Raw genomic sequence first — 7,613 nt, 5'->3', positions numbered from 1 at the left:
GAGATGAGTGCAATTGTGCGGTAGTTACCCTATCCTAAATACAGGTTCATGCTGTGGGAAACCTTTGCTCTGACAAAGTGCTTGCCTCATCCCATTTCCATCTGGCCTCTGTATTCTTAATTTTACCTTGAAGGATCAGTGTGCCTGTGATGCAGCTATCTCCTCTCACCCTTTGATGTGTCTTCTTATAGACAATGAGGTCTCCCCCTTTCCCACCAGTGTGGTAGAAAGTGGGGAAGTACCTGACCTTATTTATCTCAGCCTGTCAGTTGTTTTGAGGACATCGGCAATGAAGGGTATCTGCTGCTCCCCAGTCATTGCCAGACTCCGAGCCAGAGCACCACCCGTCATTCAGAGCACATAGTGCCCCTTGAGGGGAACCCCCCACGATCATTGTCTACTTTCCAGCACGGCTTCAGGATGGGGTCTGGAGTCCCTGCTTCCAGGCAGCTTCCTATCAGAGCCAAGCAGGGAGGCAGTTGAAAGCAAATCCTTCCCTTTTGGAAGTGGACCTGGTGGTACTGGTGCCATGCTGGAGAATTTTGTCTAGTGTATAAATGAGAAGCAAGTATGACAAGTGACAGTTATAGCAAATCAAAGTACAGCTTCTGGTTCCAACCTTTATTTGTGTTGTGTGTCATAATAAATGGCTCTTCAGGAAAGGCAGCGTGTGCAGAGTCAGATGGAAGTGCGCAGGCTGCAGCCCTGTAAAGGAGTGGGAGGAATCACTGTGGTGAGCCAGAGGCGGAGGTCACCTCCAGCTGAAGTCCTCAAATCTCTTCCCTCCATCCTCCAGGAAACCTGGCACATAGCATGACATCGGGGTCATTATTTCTTAATGTCAGAGTTAAACGAGATTGAGTTGCATATTGATTACAACTTGGGAACAGGACCCAGTAGGGGAGATATTGCCAAGCCTTGATTTGGTTTTCAGCATCTCTAGGGTGAGAAGGTCAAGGCTTGCACAGTTTATGGACTTCAGTTTCCTGATGGCAGAAAAGCTAATCATAGGTGATATTTTAGCTTTGAAGAAGCCAAATGGTTCTGGGACATAACTCAGGTTCTCAGCTTAGTGACCAACAAAACATGATTTTTGAATCTTGCTCCATTCAGAAGAAAAGGCTGAGTTTCCAATGAATAGAGAGGATGCACTCTCTATTAACATATATTTGCTCACTTGTTCTCAAAGATTCTATCTCTGATTCTACTTAATCAGCAGTATTAAAGGCCAAATATGCTTGTATTCATCCCTCTGAATTTGCTTACCTCAGAAAAATTGGATGATTGGAGAGGTTTGTCAACATTGTAAACAAAAATGGTCAAATGTGTCACGGTTGTAGTGATCTGTGAATTTCAATTACATTTCTTCATAGAATTTGGCATTTCTCTCAGGGTTACTTCATGAGACTCTAGGAGTCTAAGGTGGGCTCAGCTATGTCCCCAAGAAGGATGGAGAAAGGAGGATTGTTTAAGTGATTCAGAGGAAGCACACCATTACAGATGATGCTCCCCTTATCATCTCCAAGATTTAAATAGTAGTGACTACAAGCTGGGTGAATATTGATGAGATAAAAAGGCCCAGAGATGATAAGAAACTGATCCAGAGCTTTCTGGTGAGCTAACTTCTGTCTGCTCTGAAAGTCAGTGTCCTGCCTTCAGCATTTCCCCTGGTTATGGGAGGAATTTAGAGTTCTTCCACCCAAAATATGAGCCACAGAAGAAGGATCATCCCAGTAGCTTCCCAGAGAACTTCTGCTGTTGAATTTGAATTCAAAGTTAAAGTTGAGCATGCAGGAGTCTGCTCCAGTGTCAGTTTTGGCCTTGGTGCAATGACTAGTGACTATGGTGGTGGAATATTCTAAAAAAGCAAGGCCAGTGGTAGAAGTGTGCAAGCTTTACAGTGAAGGGCCAGATTTACTGATCTATGTGGTCTATGCTGCAACTGGACAGCTCTGCTGTTGTAGGGAAAAACCAATGGGCTGGATTTGATGCAGGGGCTGTAGTTCTTTGACTTTTGGTTTATACTCTCAGGTTGAAGTAACGCTCAGATTTCCATTCAGAAGCAGCACCCTCTCCATTACTGAATGGAGGTGTCAGTATTTTTCCCGGTGAATTTAAAGGCCTGGAATAGAAAAGGCAGGATTGTTAAAGAATAACACTTGCTTTGTAAAACACCACTATGGCTTTGTACAACATAATTTTCTTCTCTCACTGTTAGTTAAATGTACACTTACATAAGTAGACTCCTGACATCAATCCCGTATAAAACCCATGGATGTAAACACAGATGCACACACAGATATATACAAAGGCTTGTGCAATGCCAGATGTGTGTTCCCAAGCACATCTGTGTGGACATGGGCATACCCACCAAAAACTCTCAGAATCCATCTGACATGATTCCCACATTGCATACTTCAGCCAATTCTTTAAGATCACAACTATGTTCTGAAAGGCCTCAGATACCCCATAGTCTCAGATACCCTATACCTGGTTCCCTTTGTCGCCGTCTTCTTCCTGCAAAGAAACCTGAATAGTGATAATAGCAATAGCGTGTGCTAAATCACTTCTGTTGTATCTGATTCTTTGAGACCCCACATACAGTAGCCTTCCAGGTTTCTCTGTCCATGGGGTTCTCCAGGCAAGCATACTTGAATGGGTTGCCATGCCCTCCTCCAGGGATCAAACCTTCCCAACCCCAGGGATCAAACCAGCATCTCTTATGTCTCCTGCATTGGCAGGCAGGCTCTTTACCACTAGTGCCACCTGGGAAGCCAGCAATAGCATGGTTCTGTATAAAAAGTAAAAACTCCTTTCCATTCCCACCGTCGTCCTTTCCCTCTCCCCCATCTTGCCTGCAGGCTGCCCTGAGCAGTGCCCTGGAAGCAGCAACTTTTCTACTTCATCCTCTGTGCTCAGGGCTGAGGTCCTAGTGGGGAGAACCTTCCTTCCATGGGCTCAGAGTTACAGAGGAAATGGACTTTTAGACTCTAGCACAAGCTTTTCTACTTCTGTTGACTATCTGCATTGTGTCCCTTTTCAAAGGGAAGGACTAGGACAAGCTTCAGGGTCTGAAATACTCATTCTGTCTCCAGACCCATGGCACAGATTACTTAGGGATAGAAATACAAGTTGCCAGGAGAGCCTGCTTGATTTCTCTAGGTTCTGCAGGTGACAAGGAAGCACAGTGAACAGATTTGAGTGGTTTTCATTCTGGAATTCATTTAAAGATTTGTCCTTAATCTCCTGGCCACTCTAGGAACACAGAATTTAAAAGGCTGCAAGAATGTGGTTCAGCTGCTCAGTCGTGTCCTACTCTTTGCAACCCCATGGACTGCAACATGCTAGGCTTCCCTTTCCATAACCAACTTCTGGAGCTTGCTGAAACTCATATCCATTGAGTCAGTGATGCCATCCAACCATCTCATCCTCTGTTGTCCCCTTTTCCTCCTGCCTTCAATCTTCCCCAGCATTATGGTCTTTTCCAGTGAGTCAGTTCTTCACATCAGGTGGCCAAAGTATGGGAGTTTCAGCTTCAGCATCAGTCCTTCCAATGAATATTCAGGACTGATTTTCATTAGGATTACTGGTTTGACCTCCTTGCAGTCCAAGGGACTCTCCAGAGCTGTCTCCAATACCACGGTTCAAAAGCATCAATTCTTTGGCACTCATCTTTCCTTATAGCCCAAATGTTCACATCCATACATGACTACTGGAAAAACTGTAGCTTTAACTAGATGAACCTTTGTTGGCTAAATAATGTCTCTGTTTGCTGTCTAGGTTTGTATAAATATGGTAGTGCAGGTAATGACCTTGAAGATGAAGTGCCCTGGAATTGAGGGAGGTTGGGTGGGTAGGGACATAGTGGTGTCCTAGCAGAACTCGCCTTGTCTCTTTACTGACAGGAGAGGAGGAGGAGACTTCATGGCACAGGTAGACACATCAGCAGAGTTCCTTGGTTCCCAGGTGACTCTTAGGGATACTGACGGTGAGCATAATACACCAGCAAGGCCCTACTGAAATTGTTGGTGACAAAGTTTTGTGAGCACAGATAGGAGAGGTGTGGGATTCACACATGAGCCCTTGTTCCTTCTGGGAGATGGATGGGGCTCAACTGAGAGCTAGACTCAACCTATGGTTCTCATCATTATGTGATAATCTGCAACATTTAACTCCTACTTCTTCCCTCAACACAAAACTGCTGTTGAGGAAAAAACTCAAATTTAGTTCCACGGTTATACAGCTAATACCCTTAAGCCGGAGTTTGCTAAACTGGGCTAGGCTTTAGAGTCTCTGAATGTCCTGAAACTATATGCCGAATTACAAGGGAATTTTTCTGTGTGTCTATATGAATTTGTGTGCATGGGTGTGGGTAGGTCCATACTATGATCAGATTCTCAGGAAATCTCTGGTGTCCACAGGGTTCAGAACTATTTCTGAAACAAAAAGTATCTTGCCAGTGGTTGTATTTCAGGTGCATTGGTGGGTAGGTGTAGAAGGTACTGTGAGGTAAGGGCTTCTCACTGCCCTGCCTGAACAGTCTCACCCTTAGTCTTACCCCTTGCCTGCCTTGTAGGTAAGGCAGGCATGGGCAACAGGGTGTTCAAGCAACGAAGGGACGTGAGGTTTTGTAGTAAAGAAGGGTCTGATCTAGTCTCTGGGTCTGTGATCTGTGATGGCAAAACTATGTGTTCCAGTTAGATATGGAATATCTTCATTGTTTTACAAGATATAGAAACAATAATATTAGCTTAGGCTCTGAGCACATTGCATGTATTAATTCATGTAATCCTCACAGTCACCTTAGGAAGTAAGTCATGAGTCACGACCTCTTTACATCCAAGGTAACAGAGGAACTGGGAGGTAGGTTGCTTGCCCAAGTTGACTCCACTAAGGAAAGAAATTTTCTTCCACATGGCTGGACCAGCCATTGGCATGGCAAGGGCTTTTTGCAAAGGTCTTACACGGGCTTTCTCCAGGAGGCCAGCTCTCTCCTCTCTGTGGTGCCATGCTGGGCACACATCTCCACCCACACAGCAGCCATTCTCACACGTGATTGCACCTTTCAGGAGCACACAGCTCCTCTTTCCTTTGTCTGACCTTTCCACCATGGCTGCATCCCTGATGGCTTGGCCCACCAGGTCCCTGGCCCAAATAATCTGGCAAGAGCACACTTTGTACTGTCTGCCAGCATCCCTGCTAGGACCTACTGACTCCAAGTTTGGAATGCCATCACCCTGCCTGCTGCTTCTGCTCAGGCTCAGCTAGATGGAGGCAGGTGATTTATTCCCTTCATAGAACTATAGCATAAAAGGACATCTTTCTAATACTGCTTTATTTGTATTAGATTTGTATTCCTCTTTCAGAACCCATGAGGAGATATCAGTAATAGGAAGTTCAGGAGAAGACAGTGGGGATGTTTGTTTCAGGGGAAGTGTGGGCCTGTTGGGAGGTTGGAGTTCTACCACTTGCCAGATGTGTAATGGTGGCAAGTTGCTTTACCTCTCTGAGCCTTGATTTTCATTTCTTTAAAAGAGAAAAAACAAGAAGAACAGTAGTTACCTTTGGGTTGTTGAAAAGAGTGCACGAGGTCACACAGATGAAAGGTAGTATATCCATGCTTAGCACCATTACTGAGATGTGGCCAACATGGAGGTCAAGAGGGCTGTTCCTTATTGAGGTGCAGAGAATGAGATGTCAGTGTAGGTTGGAGAGTTAAGGGTGGGATTTGTAGGCTTGCCTGCTCACAGAAGTAGATAAGAGGATTCCAGAATAGAGAAAAGCTGGGGTAAAGGCTCAGAGGCGGTGTGGGAGGGAGAAGATTCCAGAATAGGGAAAAGCTGGGGCAAAGGCACAGAGGTGGTGTGGGAGGCAACATGCAAGGGATGGAGGTGCCTGCAATGACTGGGGCAAGGTGTGGTGGGAATAACAGATGGTGATTTTTTAATTAGTGATGAAACTGAGGTCTTTATTAAGTAAATAATTGAGAATTTATTCAAAAAGTTTCTGAACAGAATGAAAATGTGGTAACTTGTTACTAACTGGTATTGGAGAAAGAATACTTAGAGTGCACAGGAAAGATATATGGCAGAGACTATCATGAATTCACCAAGACCATTTTGCTTTTCTTTCTGAACATGAAATTAGATTACATTTCCCAATCCCTCTTATGGCAAAGAGAGGTCATGTGGCAGAGTCCTGCCCAATTTAGACTTTTTAAAATTTATTAATTTATTTTAATTGGAGGATAATTACTTTACAGTATTGTGATGGTTTTTGCCATACATGAGTTTGAATCGACCACAGGTATACATGTGTACCCTCCATCCTGAACCCCCTCCCATGGAAGAGATAGGTAACACTCTCAGACCTGGTCCATAACCTGGCCCCTTCACTTTTCCATGTTTTAGCCAGGAGCTAAAGATATGACTTAAAACTTCAAAATTCTGGGGACTGGTGGGGCCACAAGTTGTAAGTCACTGAATATGTGGGTCAGAGTCCCTCTCTCTTGATACCTATTGGACTTTATGTGGGTAAGAAATAAAAATCTCCTGTGTTAAGAGCTTGGGGTTGTTTGTTATAGCAGTTAACTTACACTGATTATTACAGGTTGAAATGAAGAAAGACCAGAAGAGACCAGAAGAGAATCTGGAGTCTATGAAATAGAGATATAATTTGATAGAGAAATGATTTGACAGATTGAAATGAGAATAAGTGAAAAGTATTCCCTTGGGCAGGTTCAAATGACTTAGTAACTAGTTAGATGGGGACTCTGTATGTGTGTGTGCATGTGTGTGTCAGAGGGTAAAGGAGAGGAAAGAGTAAAAAAAAAACTCCTGTGATTTCTAGTTGAGTGACTAAGAAAAATGGTAGTAACATTAACATAAATTAAGATATCCGAAGATGAGATAAGTCGGGGAAAATGAGGATGAAATTCATTCTATTTGCGGTGAATATGAGGTGATGGTACAAAAGGAAGTATCTAGGGAAGAATTGCCCGGCCTTGGCACTATTACTATTTTTGACCCTATAATTCTTTGTTGTAGGGGGCGGTCCTGTGCATGGTATGATGTTTAATAGCAGCCTTATTCTTTACCCACCGGATGCACCCTTCCATCCCCTACCACTTATGACAACCCATAATGTCATCATGTCTCTAGACATTGCCAACAGTTCAGGGAGGCAGAGCAAAACCATCCCCAGCTGAGAACCTCTGAGCTAGAGGGAACTGGAGATATTCAGGAGTCTGAATGGCCTGAGTTCTGTGAAGAACCTTGTGTAATCAGGGCACTTCCATTCTCCCGCAAGGCTCAGATTTCCAGAAGTTAGCAACTCAGTCTAGGCCCCAGGGAAGCTGTCTTCAGGATCTTAGTCCATGTTTTAATCAACTCTCCTGTGATCTGCATTCTGGGCTCAGAAAGAATGAAAGAGGTGAAGACCAGGGAGATGTAGGATTGGACAGAGGGATTCAGGAAAGCCACAATGAGGACCAAGCCAGGCATTCCTTCCAACATGCCAAGGCAGGGGCAGTGAGGTCTCTCTCAAGCCCAAGGAAGGCCCAGCAATCTCTGAGGCATGTGTGTTTTCTTCAGTATATTATCAACTGAGCTTGT

The 7,613-nt window shown here is 44.3% G+C and overlaps 1 long non-coding RNA gene across 1 annotated transcript; it reads right to left on the bottom strand.

The window, feature by feature from the left end:
• Positions 1-373: 373 nt before the first annotated feature.
• LOC129622413 (uncharacterized) lies at positions 374-5,698 on the bottom strand. The gene is made up of 3 exons (XR_008699972.1): positions 5,563-5,698; positions 1,267-2,122; positions 374-801 (listed from the first exon to the last, which is right to left on the bottom strand). It is a non-coding gene; the product is annotated as an uncharacterized LOC129622413 (long non-coding RNA).
• Positions 5,699-7,613: the final 1,915 nt, after the last annotated feature.

Source organism: Bubalus kerabau, chromosome 11 (genome assembly GCF_029407905.1).
Source record: "Bubalus kerabau isolate K-KA32 ecotype Philippines breed swamp buffalo chromosome 11, PCC_UOA_SB_1v2, whole genome shotgun sequence".
In the NCBI taxonomy this organism is placed as follows: domain Eukaryota; kingdom Metazoa; phylum Chordata; class Mammalia; order Artiodactyla; family Bovidae; genus Bubalus; species Bubalus kerabau.
The sequence above is the reverse complement of the archived record's forward strand: the minus strand, read 5'-3'. Positions and strand labels throughout refer to the sequence as shown.